This window comes from Phoenix dactylifera, chromosome 1 (genome assembly GCF_009389715.1).
Source record: "Phoenix dactylifera cultivar Barhee BC4 chromosome 1, palm_55x_up_171113_PBpolish2nd_filt_p, whole genome shotgun sequence".
Classification (NCBI taxonomy): Eukaryota; Viridiplantae; Streptophyta; class Magnoliopsida; order Arecales; family Arecaceae; genus Phoenix; species Phoenix dactylifera.
This window is the reverse complement of record NC_052392.1, coordinates 1,255,069-1,277,309: the sequence shown is the minus strand read 5'-3', so window position 1 is coordinate 1,277,309 and position 22,241 is coordinate 1,255,069. Positions and strand designations below refer to the sequence as shown.

Here is a 22,241-nt window from a genome sequence, read left to right as displayed (position 1 = left end):
TGGGGGAGGGTCGGTTTTAATATATACAAGCCGGTGCACGGGAGGAAAGTTCGGACAAGGTGGGTGGCCTTCCATTTAATTATAGGTTAGATATTTTAAAATCTAAATTTTTGGATGAAAGTAGGCCTAGAGGTTAAGAGAATTACAGGGATGCCATGTCCTTAGATGAACCTGCCATGGAGTCCCATCTCCCATGCATTATCATATTATCTTATTTTTCATTAAGATTTTGAAGAAAGCGCAGAAAAAAACTTAGTTTTGTTTTGCGAGTTCATTAAGTTCAGTGTGTCTATTGTTTGATTGGTCAAATTATGGAATGTATATATGGATAATTGTTCAGATTTTGTGGATATTTAGAATATTATAATCAAGTTTAGATTATTTGGACCTTTATACATTTCTAGAACCATAACAAAAGAGCCTTTTGTTGACGTTCTGAATAACCTTCGAGAACTTTGGTCTTGGTGGACTTGTATTCATTCGAGTTTTCTAAAGTCAATAAACTATCATATTCGTCGAGAAAAAACTAATAACTAAGATTAATGTATGCCTAGTTTTTTAAAAAACTGGAAAATACAAAAATTCCATAAAAAAGATGAAATCTTTCCCTGATCTAAAAATAAATTTACAGAATTATCAATTTTTTCATAACAAACAAATGGAAAACTTGATTTTTTTAAACAAATTATATATATTTTTCTTGCAACCAAATATATTCTTAGATTTTTTTCTAAACAATTAACACTATAGTCTATTTTACTTAGATGTGGTCCCGTGGATGTATATATATATGGTAACAAAACTTTGCTTTTGTTTTATCCATGAAAAATCCGAGTCCCTATCACATCTTTGTAAACCCGCTTATATTTTTGAACAATAGGGCATTCAGTCAAAAATATCTAATTATAGAGTTTAATTATACAATTTTTTGGTTTGTGTAAATAAAAAAGGTTCTAGCTTTTTTTACTTCCTCTAAAAAGAAACATAAAAATTAGAAAGAAGCAAAAGAAATTATATAGTGATCGACAAATATTGTGAATAATTATTATATAAAGATAAGTTGTTTAGGCTGATAAAAACTATTTTCTTCCACGTGAAATGCAACGACTGACGAGTCCATACCACCATATAATACAAACTTCCATTATACGTCTATATACGAGACGTGTCTGACCATCCTGTTTTCATGATGCTTCCCATATTTTTTCTCTTTTCTAATTTTATGTTTCAACCACAACATATCAAAGATTCAAAGCTTTTTTCTACCAAAAAAAAATCCAAAGCTTTCTTCCATTTTTTTTATTTACATATTTTCTATTAAAAACAATAGATATTATTTATCCATTTTTTTTAAAAGTTAAAACAAAATAAGTTCATGAGATGGTTGTTGTATTTGAAGAATCTCTTGGGGTGACCTAAAAATCTCCTTGGAAAAAAGACAGCGGACGCAATAATCACGTGTAGGCACCGCCCACGGCACATGGTACCTTCCCAGACGCGTCAAATTTTTAGTCCCACAATCTCACGCTATATAATAATTCTTCATTCACAACCATGAGATCTTAATCCAATGGTTGATAATACGAACATCATCCTCTCAATAACATGAGATGGTGACATGTGGAATAAGTTATCCCGAGAATATCGTGATACGTGCACGGTATGGGTATAAGACCCGAGGAAGAGAGAAGAAAAAGGAATGGATAAGATTTGTCGGAAAGCTGACGTGTTTGAGATTTTTCCTGTTTTTTTTTTTCGCTTTCAGGCGTCGCCAACGGCTCATCATCACCACAAGCGATGAGCCTTTTTTTTTGCAGCCTGTAGCTGCGTCCACAAGTAGCTTTTTGCCACATTTTAAATACAGGACTTGTCCCATCTTTGGGTGGCCTACCACGCCCAAGTCGAAGGACCAATCCTTTCAAATTGACGTGGTCCAAATGATGGTTCTTGGGGGATGAAATGGGAGGAGCACAAACACATTGAGTTGATTTGGTCAAGCTAATATTAAGCATTATCCAAGCACAATTAAAATTTAGACTTTGCACAAATTTTTGGTCAAATACTAGATACAATAGTCATTGCAAGAATCAAGTTTTGATAAAAACTTACATGGGTTGTTGACAATTAGCCAATCAAGGAATATTAGTGGGAATTGCAATTGGTGCTGATTCTCTAAAATACATCGCTTCTAAATATTTAGCATGTTCAATAAATGCAAGGAGACAAAAAAAGAAGGAATGACTATTATTAGGTATTAGGAAGTATAGTTTATTGTGATTTCTTAATCACTCTTAGTTGGTGCACATAAGTGGTTAGGGCAAATTATTCGCTTTACAGTAATAAAGTTGATTTTTAGAAATATATTTGATACAAGAAATTAAAGTATATTTAACTATTTGTAAATATGTAATATTATCAAGATCCAAATGACTTGTTTTCAAGGAGTATAAAGTACAAAGTCTTAACAAATACATTATAAGAAAATTTTAAAAAAATATTAAATATAATCAGATATATATTATACCCATTATACCATGAGATAAGTGACTATCATATCTAGCAGGATACATACAAGAAAGAAATAAGGAGAACTTCAAAGTAGAATTGTTCATTGGCCAAACCAAGCTCAAGTTAGGTTTCGTCCAAAGATCCACACAATTTATTAAAGCCCAGGCTCGATCTGATCTGGTCTTTGGGCCTATCTTCTAGGCCCAAATGCATCCGTTACTCCGAGTTTGAGCTTTGGACTGGGCCTTGGACTTCTTACACCTTTTTTAATTTTAAAAATATTAAATATTTAAAATATTTTAAAAATACTAAATATGAATAATTAGATGTTGCCAATAATCTGCAACATGTCTATTATCCTATTAAATTAATATATAAACAATTGTCAATTAAGTCTACAATTACATCAAAAACAAATAAACAATATTAAAAAAATAAGAAAAACGGTTCAAGTTGGGCTTTAATGCCCAATCCAAGCCCAAGCCTAGCTCATTTATTAAAAGCCCCTATTTTCTAACCCCAACGTAGCTCACACAGTCTAAAATCTTGGCCCAGGCCGTCCTATAAACAGTCAAAAAGGTTGCAAGCTAGCTTGAGCGCAGGCCGTCCTATGAACAGGTCTGGTTCAAAATATGCAGGCTAAGCTTATAAGATTAATTGGTGCCATAATTGGGATGACCAACTTCTGAAAAAAATAAATGAATATCTAGTCTACGTGCATGTGCACATGATCAAATAGGTGGGTAGATGAACTGAGGATTTGATGCTACGATATTAATAGCTGCCACAAATCTGAAGATCTGCTTCCATAAAATTAATCAATATCATGTTTGTGCAAGCGCATATTATTAAATAAATGGGTGCACAAACTGGTGGACTAGAACTTTTATGTTGCCAAATCTTGTAAGTTGGCAACAGAGAATATTGTTTAACAACCATTGTTATAGTCTTGAATGGGTCTAGATCATGCTTATTGGGTCAATTGAAGTAGAATCTTAAGTCGAGTTTCAAGTTTTAGGTCAAGCTTGTCGAGCCAATTCAAGAAAGGTTGTTTTTGCCAACCTGAAGTTCACCCTAGTTTAAGGATCAGATCTATGTTTTGATTGAAACTTGACAGCATTTTTTATGTCCTAGTCTGCATTAATCCAATCTAGATCAAGTCATGTAAAGTCCAAACCCAATTTCTTCTCTTTTTTCTTCATTTTTTAAATATTTCGAGAGATCTTACAGATGTCAAAAAAAATCCAAAATGCAATTAGTATTTTTTAATCTATTTGATAAGTTGGATCACATTATCAACAAGCATTTAGAATGGACGGTGCACATCCAAGAAAACATCGGTGGCCATGGAGAATAGCAAACCAAATGAAGCCATTTAGACCGGCATGTTGAAGCACTTTTATATTATAAAAATTCAAGGAAGAAAAATTACCGCGAGTTTTGATAATCTAGCATGGATAGCTCCATATGAAGAAAAATTAGCATGCTAGAAGGTACCCGTTATTTTGGTAAAGTTATTGGATGTTAGATACCAATAATATCTAGGTTCAATGTAGCACTTACATTGGATAGTTGTATTTATTTTTCTATTCTAGTTCATACATAAGAAGATTGCCATGCAAGTCTTTTGTTGTATATGATAAAATATTTATTATCTTAATATCGCAAAAGTTTCATGCGATTTGTGCACTATTATGAGAGCAAGATGATTTTTTTGACCTAAGTTCGAACTTAATCCTCTCTTAGCTTTTTTACATTCATGCCAAGATATAACTTAAAACTTCGGTTCTCAGTCCAACGGCCTAATTTGTGCCAATCCACAGTCATAAAAGACCCGTCTTTGATTTATAAAATTTATATAATTGTTATCCTGGACCTAGAATCTTTATATATACTTATTCGGGATGATGCCCAAACAGTCTCATAAAGGCCTCAACAACTACTTCATGAAGGCCGCAATGGTCTAATTATGCTATCCTCTTATAAAGGCCGACAGCACCATTGTTACAGGTGGACCTATAGCCTTTATATAGGCCCAATCCAGGTAATCCCCAAACTGGCCCAAAGGTACATCTGAATTCTAACTTTAAAATTAGAATTAAATGGGAGTGTGGCAACCTCTATTTGAATTTTAAAATTTAAATTGTACAGGAGCATGGCCAAATTCATATCGGGTACAGCGCAACCAAAGAGCCCGCATCCATTGTCATCAAAAAGTTCATAAAGCCCAACTAGGCTTTGAATTATTTGGACTTCATTCAGTCCTATCATAGCAAGCGATTTGAAGCAAAAGCTGCCGCACTTCAAGCTCAACTCAAATCCCTTCAAAAAAATTTAGAAGATGAGAAATTTTTTTTGTGAAAGTAGGGTTTGGATCCCTTTTCTTTTATAGGTGATCTCAATTCATGGTATACAACCTTTAATTATAATGCTGAGGTTCGCTCTTGCATAACTCGAGTCCGATTGCACTTTCTAATTCTAATATGACTCTTTCAAAAAATAGTAGAAACACATTTAAACTTTAGGAGCTAGATCACGACTTCCACATCAACTTTATCTTTTATCGTTTCACCAGATTCTTTTCATATTGGAAGATACGTCAAGCCAAAGTCTTACCATTTTTTTTTTTTTTTGTTTGACCGGTTCATTTTACGGCCCATGCAAAGGAATTTGGACCTGATTACTAGAGGTGCCGCCACCTAAAGTGCAATGCATCATCTCGTAGATCTCAAAAGTTATTCCATTTAATATATATATATATATATATATATATATATATATATATATATTAACCGGATATCGTATGATCAAGTTATTGTTTTTGAAAATTTGGTTTGCCACTCAACTTTCCAATATGGTGGATCTCGTTTCTGAACCTTTCCAGCCCTATTTATAATGACCAAAATGGCCAAGGTGATCCTTCTAGATGAGTTGAATACTAAAGTCCGCTCGCATACCACCAAGCGACTCGAACGTGCAGCCTGGAACATATTAAGAGGATGAGATTAAGAAAATTGAGGAGGCCTTTGAGGAGCTCTGTTTGCCTCCTTCCATAGAATTTCTTGGTATCCATGGCTATTTCCAGCAAAGATGTACCCTTCACCATGAGAAAGATCTTAATATGTGAATTGTGCAATGCCAAAGGCATATATTTGAACAAGACCCCATGTATTAGTCATCATTCTAGATGTTATCCTTTTTGTAATGTCCGGGCCCACAACCTACTAGGCCCAATAAGAAATAGGCCCAGTTAAGGGTTTGGGCCCAAATTTCACTGTGGGCAGTATTATTTTAATGGCTATCAGGAAGAGGTTGCCACCTCCTTCCTGCTCTGAAACGGAAGGATAAGACCAACAGGGAAGGGTTACCTCACGCCCCAGACAGTAAGCCAGGCACCATGGCAGAACATCACCTCACGCCCCAAGTGGTAAGCCAGGCACCATGGCAGAGCAGGGGGCAGCTGTGAGTCCTGGAGCCAGCGGATAAGGGGGGATAAGGAGGATGGGACTTCACAGAAGGAAATCCCCAGCCCTGCAAACCCTGGGAAGGTGACCTCACCCCTGCTGGCAGCCGATTCCGGCGCGCCTGAGACAGGGGGGGCGGCTACCAGTCCCGAGGCAGGGAGGAGAGGAGAGGATGGGACCTCTCAGAGGGGGGTCTCATCCTCTAAACAAATTATTTAAGCCTCTGCCGGCAACCCCAAGTCACAGACCCCCTAGAACACTGAACGAGAGAGAGAGGGAGCCGAAGCCTTGGAGCCGAAGGCAAAGGAGCCCTGAAGCTCCAAGAGGAAGGAGGGACTACTAGGGGGAGTTACTGCTCGACTGCAACCGGCCAAGGTAAGGAGCATTAGGGTAAGGGTTTAACAGGGGTAAAGAAATTCCACTGTGAGGTGCTCTTCCCCTCTGTGTCAACAGTGAAACAGAGGGGAGGAAACCGACACAGGGGAGGGGGGAAAGGGCCTACAGTCCACTGGTCAGGCCGGACTCAAAGGCCGTGCGCCCGACGACCACCCCGGCCGAACCCAACCGGGCTCGGCCTGCGGATGAACCGGACACCGCGGCCTCGGCCGCGGGTACCCTGGAGTTCGGGGGGCAACCCGGGCCGCCGGATCTGGCCGGGACGACAACAGAGGCGGCCACAGGGCCGCCAGCCCCGGCCGGACCACCACCTCTTCTCCGGCAAGGGGTGGTGGTGCCGGAGGGGAGGACCAAAGAAAAGAAAAGGAAGAAGGGAAGAAAGAAAGAAGAAAAAAAAAATGAAAAATGAACTCACCGGACCTTGAGGCTTCATCCCCTCCGGCCATACCTGGCCGTGGACGGAGCGGGTGGGGGCCCTCGGTTAAAGCCGGATCCCGACCCATCTCCGAGCCCTTCCCCTCTCCGGCATCACTTCGGAGGGAGGAAGGGCTGGCCTTCCCTCCCGCCGGTGCACCGGGGGGAAACCCCCACGTCGATCGGTGGACCGGAGGGAGCCGGGAGCTCGACCGGAGATTAGGGTCTCGGCAGGGTCAACAAAGAAAGAAAGAAAGAGGGAGAGAGAGAGAGGAAAATAGAGGGAGTGACCGAGAGGGGGAAGGCCACAGATCTGGCCGGAGGAGAAGTGGGGAAGCCGGAGGAGAGGGCCGGAGGCATGGGCTTCGGTGGAGGTTGAAGGAGAGAACGAGAGAGAGAGGAGGAAACGGAGGAGAGAGGAGGGGAAAGAAGGTGAAGAGGCGGAAGCCTCTGGAAGGGGGGAGAAGGAAAAAACATGAGCACGGGTTCGCGGGTCGGATCCGAACCCGAACCCGCAACCCATTAATCTTAAAAAGGGAAAGCAAATGGGTTAAGTAAACCCAATTAAACCGGACCCAATCTAGTTGGGTGAACCCGGATGAGGGATTGGGTGGGATCTGAACCCAAGTGGACCTGAACCCGAGCCCAATTTAATTGGGCTAAGTCTGGACAAGCCCAAACTACAAATTGGGTCAAATCTGAACTAAATTAGGCCCAAATTGATTTGGGTCCGAACCCAGTTGAGTGGAGTTAATTCCAGCAAACCCAATTAAACTTGGGATTAAGCCTAATGACCAATTAGAAGGCCAATTAACCCATATGGACCCAATCAAGGCTCCAATATGAACACATTAGACTTGGGCTAAGTTTCAAGTAGAAAAGAAAATAACATATTATTATTATGACATGATTGTAGGTGACTTAGGACTCGTCACCAGGACGCAGGAGACCTAGGAGAAAGGCAAATTACTGTAAGTAATTTGTTTTAATCTTGTTGTGAATCATGTATGTAAGAGGTTTGTCCTAATCTTTTATGGATCATACGTGAAATTTAACATGTTATGCATGTACTGTAGGCTAAGAATGATATGTGTATCCGACATGCTCTAGTTACACAAGATATGATGATATATGTTTTATATTCCGTTATGCCTACAAAATACTGGGATTACGTTACATGCTAAGATATGAGTTATGAAATATGAACATGAGTGGTACATGTCAGTCACATAATTCATAGTTGTGCACATATTATGTTTTCATAGCTCTTGTGATACATGCAAAATGAATTGAATTCCATGTTATGATTTTTATTAGCATGAGTGTAGAGAATGATAATGATTTGCTCTAGCTGCATATTGCTTGTAAGGGGGTACCTAAGAACTCCTAATGCTACGGGCCGAATGCAACTGAGCCGGCCTTGCCAGTGGCCGATAATGACTGAGCCAGCCCCGCCAGTGGCCGACTAATAACTGAGCAGGCCCCGCCAGTGACCAATAATGAATTCGCCGTAGCATCTATAAGGTACTACCTATACGAAGCATTATTTACGAACTCTTAAGAGCTACTGACCCAATGTAACTGAGCCGGCCTTGCCAGTGGCCGAGAATGACTGAGCCAGCCCCGCCAGTGGCCGCCTAATAACTGAGCCGGTCCCGCCAGTGGCCAAGAATGACTTCGCAGTAGCATTTAAGAGCATGACCACGGCATGCCGGTGGCACGATTTTTCCTACATGTGCATATTACATGATTTCTTGATAGTGTAGAATACTGTTTTATTTACTCAGCATGGATATTTTATTATGATGATTGGTTTAGTAGCATACATGTCAGCTTCTCAAACCCTGATAAGCATGGTTAGCATTTTTAGTTGATTCGACAAGATTATGCAGGATTACTTACTGAGCCGTGTAGCTCATGCCTGTTCATTTACGTTTTTTTTCAGATCACCACCAGTGATAGCTGCTGGAAGCATTTTTCTTTTGCAACAGGGCTTCCTTATTTTTGGGGATGATATAAACAAACTTTTGTGTATATAAGCTATGTAGAAGCTCTGTATTTTGTATGAACCAATGTGTTGTAATACCTTTCTTTTGATATATGCAAGTTGACTGCTTTTGACTACCTGTTGACCATGTACGAGGCTGCGTGCTATTGAGGGCAGTAGTCGGCAATAGCACGGCCGTGTCACGGATCCGGATCCGGGGCGTGACACTTTTTGTCCTCAACTTTGTTGAATAATAAATGCATATATCATACAACTCATTTGTTTGGATCCAAAAATATAATGGTTAGCTGAGCTGCACTGAATAGTGGAATTACATGCATTGAAACACCTTATACTGACTTCCAAATGATAACTCTGTCTACCATTTCCTTATTTTTTTGTGCATGTATCATATTACTTTGGTAGGCATGCGACATTTGCAATATAAAAACCATCTTTATGTATATGTAGCATTGTAGTTTCATGATGTATCTGCTAATTTTAGGTGCGAACCGTGCTTTCATGACAACTTCCACCGGCTGATGGAAAATAGAGATTCTCCAAGTTGAAAGGTAATTAGTTCTTAATCAAAACCTTATGTGCGCAAAGAGGAATGTAATTTCTTGCAACACAGCATTATGGACTGTTTAATTTATAACACCAGCAGCCTGAGTGTTTCATCGAGCAAACCTATTGCTTCTCAGAAAGTGATTTTGCATCTGAGTTTACTAGTTAAAATTGGTCCAAGAAACATATTTACTTTGGTAGGCATCGAATTAAAATTTCCTTAAATTCACAGGAAAATCGATTTACAAGTTATATTCATCTTTTTTTTTAGCAAAATGGTGGAAATACCACAACATATTTGGCTGAAATAATGAAATGGTGAAACAGCTTAGAGACCTACGAACTAAGGACTCGATTGGTTTATGGAAAAAAGGAGAGAAAGTGTGGTAAACAAAAACATATTTCTTGTTTAGTTGGAATTTTCGAAGGAGAGAGATGAAAATGTATCATGCCTATGAGAATAAGATTTCGATGTTTCATAGGAAATAAAAACTCATTAGGGATATAAAAAAGCTGCTTTTCTATTGAATGTGAATTAGGGTCTTTTTTTCTTCAAAAGTACCCTTAAGTCATCAAAATTCATGGATAAGATCTTCATACAACTTTTCTAGAAAAGTAAATACCCAACCAAACTTCGGAAAGTGTCACTTTTCCATGATCAACCAAATATGTCAAAACTATTTTTTCTAGCATTATATTTCTAAGAATCATCTTTTTAGAAAAAATATTTTAGCAAGAAAAAATTCTTCCTGCGAATCAAATGAGTCCTAAAAGAAGCCCCAAAAGGCCTCCCATTTGGACTAGCAACTCATGGATTGGTTCCGAAAGGACTCTTGTCATGACTGCCCAATATAAAATAACAACATCCATCCTACATCACTTCAAACAATCAGCACCCTCAAGCCCATTCAAACCACACATGACAACCACCCATCCTACAGGCATCTAGTATCAGCTTCGTTTTCATGTCTCTTCTTTTGCATTTTTTTTTTTTTTGGTGCTACGGCTGGCGTTATTCAACGTATCAGTTCGTTCCTTCTGGTTAAAGTTTTTTTTGTACATGAACCCAATAGATTGTTTCATTATTTTCGTTCTAGCGGTAATTAGACTAACATGACGTTCCCACACAATCGAACACACTTTTATGCTGCTTGAATGTATTAATCTTATTTCAATAAACTAGAAAGCTAGAACTTGTATGAGAACTTTGGAAGGGAGATGGGACCAACGGCTCACAAATCCAATATCAAAACTGGGTTTAATCCATTAGTTTTAAAAAGAAAATTAGGATCAGTTAGAAATCAGCTCCAAGCACGTTAGTAATTTCAGACTTTTTCTTTGGAAAAAAAAATAGGGAGGGGAAGTCCATCGAGATTTCATGGAGTCAATGAAAACGTAGAGAAAGAGTTACAACATGAAAGAATTCATTTTTTTTGTAAAAAAAAAATAATTCTTCACTACAATATTTTTTTTTAAAACTGATGCTGCATATATAATATTTAAAAAATTATTTTTATATGTTTGGTTAATTATAGAAAAGTAACATATTTTAAAATAGCTTATGTTTGGTTGAATACCTATTTATCTGTAAAAATTATGTAAAATATCTATTATATATATAGCATTTTTTTTTAAAAATAAATTATTCTAATTTTCAGTTGATAAAAATTAATTTTTTTATACTTATATAATTTTTTATAAAATATAAAAACTTTATTTTTATAAAACCTATCTTTTATTTTTCTAAAATCTTGAACAAAATAATAAAATATTTATTTATTATTTTTTATTTAGCCTACTTTCTTTCCTTCTCTCCGGTCAACCAAAAAGTCCCAACAGCTAAATGTGACGGCACCGATAACGCAAAGAAAGTTGTGAGGTTATAGAAGTTAAATTTTTAATAATATATTTTTTGGGTACATTATTCTTGTTTCCACAACCATAGCAGCTGTATCCAAGAGCAAGTTGTGGGATTTCCATATTTTTTAATATATTTTTTGGGTACAGTATCCTTGTTTCCACCGCTGCACGTGAATCAGAGCCGGAAAACAACGAAGCGCGAATCGGATCGGATACTTATACATCCGGATCTATATATACATCCGGATTGGAAGGGTATTAGCCGTCATTAAATAGTTGTCTTTGCGGAGAGTGCAAGGAGTACCCTACCATTTTCAGCTCTCCATTTTCGGCCCTCCAAGATAGCCATGATTTCGGATGCCTTCGTTCTCAAATTGTGTGAGATGCTCTTAACCTATGTAAGAGAAGAGGCTGCCAAGATCTTGGGTGTGCCTGACGACATCAAGAAGCTCCTTAGAATACTGAAGAGGATGCAGGCCGTTCTTGCTGATGCAAAGAATAGACGCTTCGACAACGAGGCCATCAACCTTTGGCTGAATGAGCTGCGAGATCTCATGTACGATGCAGACGACATCATCGATGAATGTCAGATCGAGAGCTTGAAGCTTCTCAGCTCAAACTCATCCTCATCTTATTGTGTTGAGTAGGTATGTTGTTGCTATCCTCCTATTGCTTGCTTGCACAAAACCAAATTTCGTCATGAGATTGGCGATAGAATTAAAAATCTCAACCGTGAGCTTGAATAACTTGCCAAGCCCCAAGATGATCTCCATTTTATACCTGTTCCTCGTGATGACACTATAAGAGTAAAATTAGCCTCAAAACATCTTCTGTACTTGTTGAACCTGATCTTGTGGGAAAGAAAATTGAGGATGATGCAAGGAGTTTGGTGGACCTGTTGAAGCAATCAGCAAGTATGGGCCAACGACAATCAACTGTACAAAAAAAAAAGGTCAGACATTTTTTCTACCTCTGTGCCTGCTTTCTTTTCTCTCCTATAGTTTTGAATGGAGGATAATTGACAAATAGGCCCATCAATTTATTCTTCATGTTTTGCAGCTGCTTCAGCTACCAAGAGATGTTATTCTGCATCATTCTCGTCCTTTCAGGTATTTAGGGCTCGTTTGGTTCGCGGGAAAAGAAGGGGGGAAAGTGTGGTCAACGGGAAAGTAATGAAATGCCTCTTGTTTGGTTGGAGTTTTCAAAGGAGAGAGAAGGAAAAGTTGTATTCTCATGGGAATGTGATTCCCACATTTCATGGGAAAGTCTTTCCCATGAGAAACATGGGAAAGTTACTTTTCCATGAGGCGAGAATCACTCCATTTTTACTTTTTCCCAAAAAGTCCCTTCAGCATTAAAGAAGCATTAAAGAGATATTAAAAACCTAATTTTTATTAAGGGCATAATAGGAATTATATATAACTTTCCTAGGAAAGTGGATGGCCAACCAAACATAAGCACCTTGGAAATTTGTCACTTTCCCATGGTCAACCAAACATGCCAAAAGTACTTTCCTAGGCATCCTTTTCCTAGGAATTTGTTTCCCAGGAATCATATTCCTAGGAAGGAAAATGCTTCCCGCGAACCAAACGAGCCAATAGTTTGTTCAGATTACCCATGACCGTGCCTCCAAAGAGAGGCTATTTGATGCCAGTTTTTTATTTATTTTCTTTTCTTGGCTGCCTTTTTTTATTGAATACATGGAATCCTTGTGCGCATATTGCATGATCTACAGCTTTTTGTGTTGGACGTTGACCCAGGGACTACAGTAAGAAAGAAGGAAAGTCTGGGACTGGATGGTATGATTACTCATCTTAGTTTCACTCTGAATTAGATGTAATACATTGTATCCTCCTTCCCTTTGCATGCGATAAGCGTTATATATAACACCTTGTAGGCTGGAGCTGTTGCTTTGCTCTATTTGGTGTGTCTGTTGATGTCTTAAAATTACTCAAACAGAAGAGTATAATGCATGAACATTAGGACGATGTTTTTTTAACCCGATAAAACATTGTTTTCATGAGGTGGTCTGATATTTATGCGGTCTGATATTTAACCTTCAAGACCAGTATCTCGTCTTCAAGAAGATCAAGCAACAGCAATGGTTATTACATACAAAAAGCAATTCGAGAGGTAATTGGCTACCAGACTCGCAATTACTGAAATCTAAGGGGAAAAATTGGGTGACAATTTATTCTCAAAATTAAAAGGTTGCTTGGTGAAAGCATTCCTCCACCCTTTGATCATTTTTTTTATTTTTTATTTTTTTTTTGATGTGAAGAACTTATGTTATTCAAATCCTGATAAGTAAAGATCTAACATCTTGTTTGTTTTTATACCCTTCCTTCAGCTTTTGTGTGTTCTTGCAGGCCCAACAGGTCAGCTGAAATCCCTTGTTTCTAAAAGCTTCTCTCCAACTGCATTGGTAGCTGTTATTCTACCAACAACCAATTACAGAATCTATGGTACTAATTCCGAAAACCACTATCTACTAACATGCATTAATCAACAGTCACTAATTAGTAGAATCAAGACTAGACCTCTTTCTTGTTCTCGTGCAGAGAAAGGATCGATGACCGCAAGATGATTGTGTTCCAAACTTCATTATTTCACCTGCTTGGCCGGAAAAAGTTAGCATCATGGACAAAACCTCATGAGATCAGTGTATCATACTTGGGAGCATGAGACATTGGAAAGATGTGAATGAAAGTATCGAGTGTGCGAGCAAGTACATTATCGAATTTTGGGACCATTTGTTTTGAGGATTTGACTGTGGAAATCATGTTCGACGTATTATTGACACATTTGGATGGACAAGGATTGGAAAGAAATGACATTTTTTTAGAGTGTATTTGCATGAATGCAAGAGCAGAAGGATTCATGAATACATAAACCATATTTTGTACTTTGATGTGAGAGCATGTAACAGCAGAATTCTCTCATTTCCTTCAAACATTCTGCAAGATTTTTCTAAAGCAAATTAGTATCCGAAAACATGAGGTCATGCCAGTCTGTGTAATAAAAATGTGATAGAGAAAGCATGTTGCATGTCTATGATCAATTGAAAAAATTCTTTTGATGCATCTATCAATGTGACCATATGAAAACCATTTGACCCCATAATTGGGCTATTATTCATTTGATGATGATGATGCTATTTTTATGATGGATTCTGTAGCTAGGGATGCAAACTGGAATTTTGTGATCCAAGATCAGCCCAACCAATGAAGATCATAGGATTGGTCTTTTCCTCTTCTGTTTTCTCATTCTAATCAATCTTGCTTCTTCTATAGAATTGCACCTAGACGCCGATTACTCTTCTCTTGAATTCTTGCAAGTACCAACAAATATATTGCATTTATTATTATTATTATTATTCGAACTAGATTCTTGTTAAGAAAAACCATTATCGAGAAACCCATCCATGTTATAAACCATCGAGTCTAGATATTTGATGATGCATCATTCAAAAATCAAACACAGAATCTCCTATTATTAATAAACGGGCATGACCATTTAGATTAATCCCAATTCACATGCACTAAATTTTATTTGGATACAATTTTTAGCAACATGCTCAGAATAACGGAGTCTACCAGCCAATGTTTACAAATGATGCTGAATATAAAAAGAAAAATATAAAATTATTATACACTTGACAAATCATTTTCCTTCATAAATATAACAGAAGTACATTTTTTTTTAAGCAAAGATTGGAAATGCTCCAAAGTACACAGAGTCGATAAAGAAATTGAAAAAAAAAAGTTATGGGAGTTCTCTTGACCTTGCAATACCCGAGCAGGCTCATCATCATATCTTTGAACCTTATGTCATTGTTGGTGTTGCTTTGAGCAATCATCTCCACTAGGTCATTCTCTCTCTTCAATTTTCTTTATCTCATGAAGCCTGAGCAGACAATTTTATCTTAGACCTTCTTTAATTATGGATGTCGATCTTGTTTGAGGACTCATCTCCACCGGGATATTCCTTCTTCCTTTACTTCTCTAGTGGTGTTGCACAGGGTCTTTGGTCCCATCAAGAAATAGTTTTTCAATCTCAACCCATGTTGTCTTCGTATCTTAGTGGAGGTGGGCTGAGTTGCTATCTTCTCCTCCCTAACTATCCTCAATCTTGTACCAATGCAAGAAAAAGATTCAGTTTTTAGTGCATGATAAAATTTAATCAAATCCTTATCACTACCTTATATAAGGCTTCAATTGTGTTGACAAAATGCCTTGATGCCACTCAATATAACTATCCACAATAACTGGATTATTTAATATATAATATACTCAAAAAATCTAGATCTAAAGGTCGAGTAAGGTCCTACGATGCAGTATTAAGTCAGCCTTCCGATTCTCAACTCTAAGGATGAACAGTTTACTTTGTCATGCCGAAATTTTCAAACCAAAACTAAAGATAGAAACATTTTCTAAAAAAGAGTAAAGATCAAAAGAAGAACACAAACTTACGAAAAGCAACTTGGAGAGCTCTTCGTGGTTCATCTTGCAGAACCCACTCTCCAAACCCATCCCCCTTTTGCTGTAAACCTGGGATGCGGACCCTACCACCTTCTTGCTGGTGGCTCTGTCGCCTCCTTGGAGGCGGCATTCATATTTGAACCTCACCAATATCTTTTGCAGGTTTGGTGCACCCAAAGAAGTCGTGGATTCCCTCAATGTCCATGGCAGAGCCTCCTAGCCATTGGAGCAGCCTTCTCGAATTAGCCATGCCCCAGTAAGCTTCAGGACTCCATGAACGCTGCATGTTGGAGCAAGAATAATATTAGTGATTGTGACACATTGGCTTGTCCTTATGGACCCTTTTATAGAGTTGAGGATGCATAATATAGTGAATAAACATGGAAGGCATTTAATGGCTATATCTTGCAGGATTTGGACTAGTAGACAGGAACTGAGATTAAGAGTTAGGATATTTTAGATGATGTAAATTGGAAGTAATAAATGAAAGCTTATAGAGGCTGTGGGCGGGCGCATGAACATGGTAGGATGTTTTAGGAGCCATATCTTTTTTCTCTTTTTTTTTTATGGAAAGTGGAGGAAGTGAGTGACTTCCCCTAAATTTTATTAAGGATCTAAATCCGATGGATGGCAGACAGAAGGAGTTACAAAGAAATAGTTTACATGCAAGAAAGAATGGAGGAAATGGCTTTGTGACTGTTTTAGGAACCATATCGTGCACCACCGACAAGTTGGATATTGGTTCATGGACTGAATCTGATGAGATCACAGTATCACATTTAGTATCGATGGCATTATTTACTACAATATTTTGGAAGATAGACATTGGAAAAGAAATGAATGGAACTTTAGACTCTGCGGGCGAGTTCATGAACCTCACAGGTGCATCATGGACCCTATTTTTTATGACTTGACTGCGGATTAATTATAGTCCATTTTGGATTAGTGCATGAACAAATCATGAATTAGAATATAACAAATTCTATATTTTGATGCAACCATGTTCTTTCTGTTATTCTGCAAAGATTTTTCCAATGTAAATTAACGCTCCAAAATATATCAGATATTGCTTGTATATCAGAAATTTGATAATATTATCAATATGCTACCATAACAAATAATTGTAGTATGTCCATGGTCTATAGAGAATTTCATTTGATACTCACAGCAATATTGCACACGTAAGTAAACATCTTAGATTTTCTTAGGGACATCATAACATCTTTACATATGTATACCTATCTGCTATTTGAGTAGCTTAAAGGAGTCGGCCTATATTAGTTCAAGGTCAAAAAGCCCATTATTAAAAACCGTCAGCTGATGGTGGGCCTAATAACCAAGAATCCCCATAGATATCGTAGGTGCCAAGAAAGGTTGGGCCTTCTCTTTAGTTAGCAGACGGGCCCAATGAACCCTCCCCGTCCAGTTAGCATCTGGTCCCCTGCATTGGTACCCCCCATAATACACACCGCTCCTAAATAAAAAGGTAGATTATAATGTTGTTAGTTAAGTAGCAATTCAATGACTTGTTATCAATAGATCATGATAGCATTAATATGTTGAACCATTTTTATTTTTATTTTTTTTTCCTCTGGGTGAAAGGTAAGCGCATTTTGAAAATTTACTGGAGGCTTATATTAATAATTTTCGAGAGACTGAAAAAAAAGTCTTAATTAATGACTATGAGGCCTCAAATCTCTTGCTAATTTTTGATTACTGATATCTGAAAAGCAACCACAAGTAATGGCTAATTACTGAGTTGGTAATTTAAAGAATGCTAACAACTGAATTGATGTTAGGGTTAGCAATCTACAGGTCAACATTGATTCAGATCATATATCAAATCTCTTAAGGTTTGGCCTGAACTCGACCCAAACTATTAGCGGGTCAAGGATGCCTGATCTATACCCAACCTATAGCTAATCCACTAACTCTTGCTATTTGGCCGAACCCATATAATTTTGTGGTTCATATTGTATGACTACACCCTTTTTCATAATTTTTGGACTAAATTGCATCGCATGACGAAAAAATGATAAAATAACAATATTTATCACAAATTTCTTATCTTTTTTTTTTTTTTGATTAGGGTGTTCATCACACATATAACTTTAAATTATCTCGAAGATTAAAAGTATTCATATTAGTTGCAAGTTTGCATACCCCACTATTCATGTGCTTACGTGTAGATGCTAAATCATCTTGTATCATATTAGCAGAAGATAGGTGGGACGAAAACTCAAGCTAGAACTGTTATCATATTTCTTAACTCAAAGCTATTGTCAAAGCAATTCCTAGTTTGTACAGCCAAAAAGATTAGAGTTTGAGTTAAAAATTTAAAATCTCTTTTTTTATTTTTTTTAATTGCATAAAAAAAATTAAAAATATTCTCACCCCCATACCTAAATCTAACATTGTCCTTAATATTAAAGAAAATTTAAAGTAGTAATAGGACAGAGGAGAAGTTACCTGATATAGGTGGGTAAAGTGACAATTGGAGCCAAAAACCCCCAAACCTGCATGTTAGTTATTTTTTTATTTATTTAATTATTTTATTTTATTTATTTTTTTATTTTTTTATAATATTTACATGTTGGGTTGCAAGAGCGCTAAGTTTTATGTCTTCAGCCAGACAAATTTTTGTGGATTCATTTTTTTTTAACCATTATCTAAGAATGGTTTTGGAAGAGTCCGAGGAAGAACAGTTGGCTGATGACAATCTATGCTCATGAGGGGAACAGAATTAGGAAGCGCATGCTCGACCCCTTCATCGGAATGGGCAAGGTAAGCTTCGAAAGGGTCCTTACTATAAGTTTGAAAGAAAGTCTCCTGAACCAAACTTTCAATCATGTCAACTTTATTGATTTCTTCATCGTCTGGTGGTTGTTTACTTATGTTAAAAACATTAAGCTCGACTTTCATGTTGCCAAAAGATAACTTCAGCATCCCATTTCGACAATTGATCACAGCATTTGCTGTGGCTAAGAAAGGTCTACCTAAAATTATAGGTGTGTGACTGTCTGGATGTATTACAGGTTCGGTCTCAAGGATAACGAAGTCCACAGGATAGTAAAACTCGTTTATCTTAACTATTACATCCTTTACAATCCCCTTGGGGTACTTCACCGTCCTATCTGCTAAGGAGAGGGTAATATTTGTGGGCTTTAATTCCCCCAAACCTAACTTTTGGTACACATAGTAGGAAAGTAGGTTCACACTGGCTCCTAAATCTAATAGAGCTCTCTGAATGATGGTTTCTCCTATTTTAATTTCAACAGTGGGACAACCAGGGTCCTTGTATTTTGGGGCAATCTGTTGTTGAATGAGAGATGAGGCTTGTGCCGCCATCACAACTTGCCTAAGAATACTGGTTTTTCTTTTCACCGTGGTCATGTCTTTTAAGAATTTTGTATAGGAGGAGATTTGTCTGATGGCATCTAGGAAGGGTAAATTTATTTGGATATTCTTAAAGATTTGCATGATTTCATCAAAGTTAGATTGTTTCTTGGAGTCCCGAAGTCTACTGGGAAAGGGAACCTTAGGTTTGTATGTTTTTATGAGTTCTTCCTTTTTGTCTGATTTATCCTGTTCTTGACCTCTCTTCTGAATAGGGTTCTTATCATATTCATTTTTATTTTCTTTTTCATGTTCAGAAAGTTGGACTTTATTATCCACTTGCTTGCCAGACCTTAAAGTGGTAATTGTCTGGACTTCATAGGTCAGATTTCTATTAGAATTGATTTGATACTGACCTATCTGACCTTGATTTTGTTGTCTACTAGGGTTAGACACTGGTTGACTAGGTAGTTCACCTTTCTTCCTATCCCCTAGAGAGTTAGCTATTTGGCTCAGACTAACCTCAAGTTTTGCAATTGCTTGCGCATGGAATTGGTTAGTCTGGGCTTGGGCTATATTCCCAAAATATAGGATGCTTCCCCAAGGTCTTTCATGGAGAACCTTTTTGACAACCAGACCTTGATCGAGGTTAGCATGGGAATATCATTCCCTATCAGGAGGATGTCGTCCACGTACAGTACGAGAAATACGACAGTACTCCCACTAACCCTTTTGTAAACACACGGTTCCTCTTCATTTTTGATGAAATCAAACGTTTTGATTGCGTCATTGAAACGAGTGTTCCAACTCCGAGATGCTTGCTTTAGTCCATAGATGGACCTTTGCAGCTTGCAGACCTTGTGATCTCCATCACTGGAAGTGAAACCCAAAGGCTGTTCCATATAGATGTCTTCATCAAGATATCCATTCAGGAAAGCTGTTTTCATATCCATCTGCCAGATTTCATAATCATGAAATGCTGCAATGGCAAGCAATGTTCGGATGGATTTCAGCATGGCTACAGGTAAAAAGGTCTTCTGATAGTCAATGCCCTCGCGCTGACTATACCCTTTCGCCACAAGCTTTGCCTTATAGGTCTCTACCTCTCCATCCAAACCTATCTTCCTTTTGTAGATCCATTTACATCCAATAGGTACAATACCTTCTGGTGGATCTACTAAGGTTCAGACTTGGTTGGAATGCATGGAGTCTAACTCTGACTTCATAGCTTCCAACCATTTCTCAGAATCGATATCAGATATCGCCTCGTCGTAAGTTTTGGGATCCTGCGTGTGATCCCTATCTCCCACTAGAAACATTTCCTCGGTATCCTCTTCTAGTATACCTAAGTATCTATCGGGAGGATGGGAGACCCTACTAGATCTGCGAGGTGGTTGAGGGACATCGTGTACTGGCTCAGTATGAATGGGTTCGATAGGATCCATGACTCGTTGCTTTTCAGAGACTTTCTCTTCAAGCTCAATTTTCCTCCCACTGCCTCTATCAAGGATAAACTGGTTTTCCAAGAAGATGGCGTGACGGCTTACAAACACATTGTGATCCTCTGAGACGTAAAAATTGTATCCTAATGACTCTTTAGGATATCCTATAAAACGAGCACTTATGGTCCTAGCCTCTAGTTTGTCCGCCTGTAGTCTCTTGACGTGGGCCGGACATCCCCAAATCTTGAGATGACCAAGACTTGGTTTCTTACCATGCTATATCTCATACGGTGTGGTATGAACGGATTTAGAGGGAACTCTATTCAACAAGTAAATAGCTGAAAATAGGGCATCTATCTAAAGAAACAAGGGTAAATCAGTGAAGCTCATCATGGACTGGACCATATCAATAGAGTCCGATTCCTCCTCTCTGACACTCCATTGAGCTGAGGTGTATCAGGAGGAGTCCATTATGAAACTATACCATTCTCCTTGAGATAATCACGGAACTCTCCATTAAGGTATTCACTTCCTCGATCTGATTGAAGAACCTTAATGAGTTTTTGTGCTTATTTTTCTACTTCATGTCTAAGCTTTTTGAATCTTTCAAAAGTTTCATATTTGTGTCTCATACACATATCCATACCGTGAGTAATCATCGGTAAAATGAAGTAAAAATTACAACCCCTAGCCTGCACATCGAATGGACCACACACATCAGTGTGTACTAGGGTAAGTATTTCAGTGGACCTCCCTGTGTCCTACAAAGGATAATTTGGCCATCTTTCCTTGAAGGCAGAATTCACAAATCAAATATGACTCGGAAGTCAATGAGCCCAAAAGCTCATGTTTCTCCAATTTGTTTATTCTGTCTTCTCCTATATGGCCAAGCCTGAGGTGCCACAAATACTTTAGATTTATCTCATTTTTGGATCTATTAGATCCTATGGTATTTACTGTTTGCTTAGATATATTCACAGATACATCCATATGTATGTGATAGAGACTGTCAATCATAAAACCATGTTGAATCAATTTATTTTTCAAATAAAAATCTTTCTGTGCTAAATAAAATACAGAAATCAAATTTCTGCTAGCAATAGGTAACAGTCCCTAAGTATCCTGAGCATATCTGACATACCTTCTGAAGGTCTATCACCCTTCATGTTCTTTATGCTTCCCATGTACGTAGAACAGTTTCTCTTTCAATGGCCGTCCATGATGCAATGGAAACACTTTTCCTTGCAATTGGCCTTTTCCTTGGAACTTGCTAACATGGTGTTTTCTTAGTCTTCTGCTTCTTCGCAGGCTTCTTCTTCTTCCAAATAGACTCTCTCTTGAAAGTAGAAACCAACTTGACAGCGAAAACGATGCCCCTTGAACTTCTTCAAGGTCCCTAAGTTAGTTACTAATTTATTTAACAATTCAATTTTGGTGCATACAATCTTGTTCATATGGTAATTTACTATAAACTGTTCATATGAAGCTAGAAGGGATTGTGGGATCAAATCCGTTTGCAATTCCTTGTGCATGGTCATGCCGAGCTTCTCAAGCTTCTTCAAGTCCTTTATCATGGTCAAACCATGATCGTGGACAGACTGCCCCTCACGCATCTTTGTCTTAAAGAGCCTCTTGGACACTTCAAAACATGCTGCGTGACTCTGATCACCATACAACTCTTGCAGGTGATTTAATATGTCCCTGGCAGTCTCATGTTCTCATGCTAGCATTGTAATTCATTGGACATGGATGCCATTGTGCAGCACCTAACTTTATTGTCATTGTT

At 38.0% G+C, this 22,241-nt stretch overlaps 1 long non-coding RNA gene across 1 annotated transcript; it reads left to right on the top strand.

Moving 5' to 3' along the window:
* Positions 1–12,666: 12,666 nt before the first annotated feature.
* On the top strand, positions 12,667–14,101 carry LOC120113063. Its single transcript, XR_005514893.1, has 2 exons — positions 12,667–13,661; positions 13,758–14,101. It is a non-coding gene; the product is annotated as an uncharacterized LOC120113063 (long non-coding RNA).
* Positions 14,102–22,241: the final 8,140 nt, after the last annotated feature.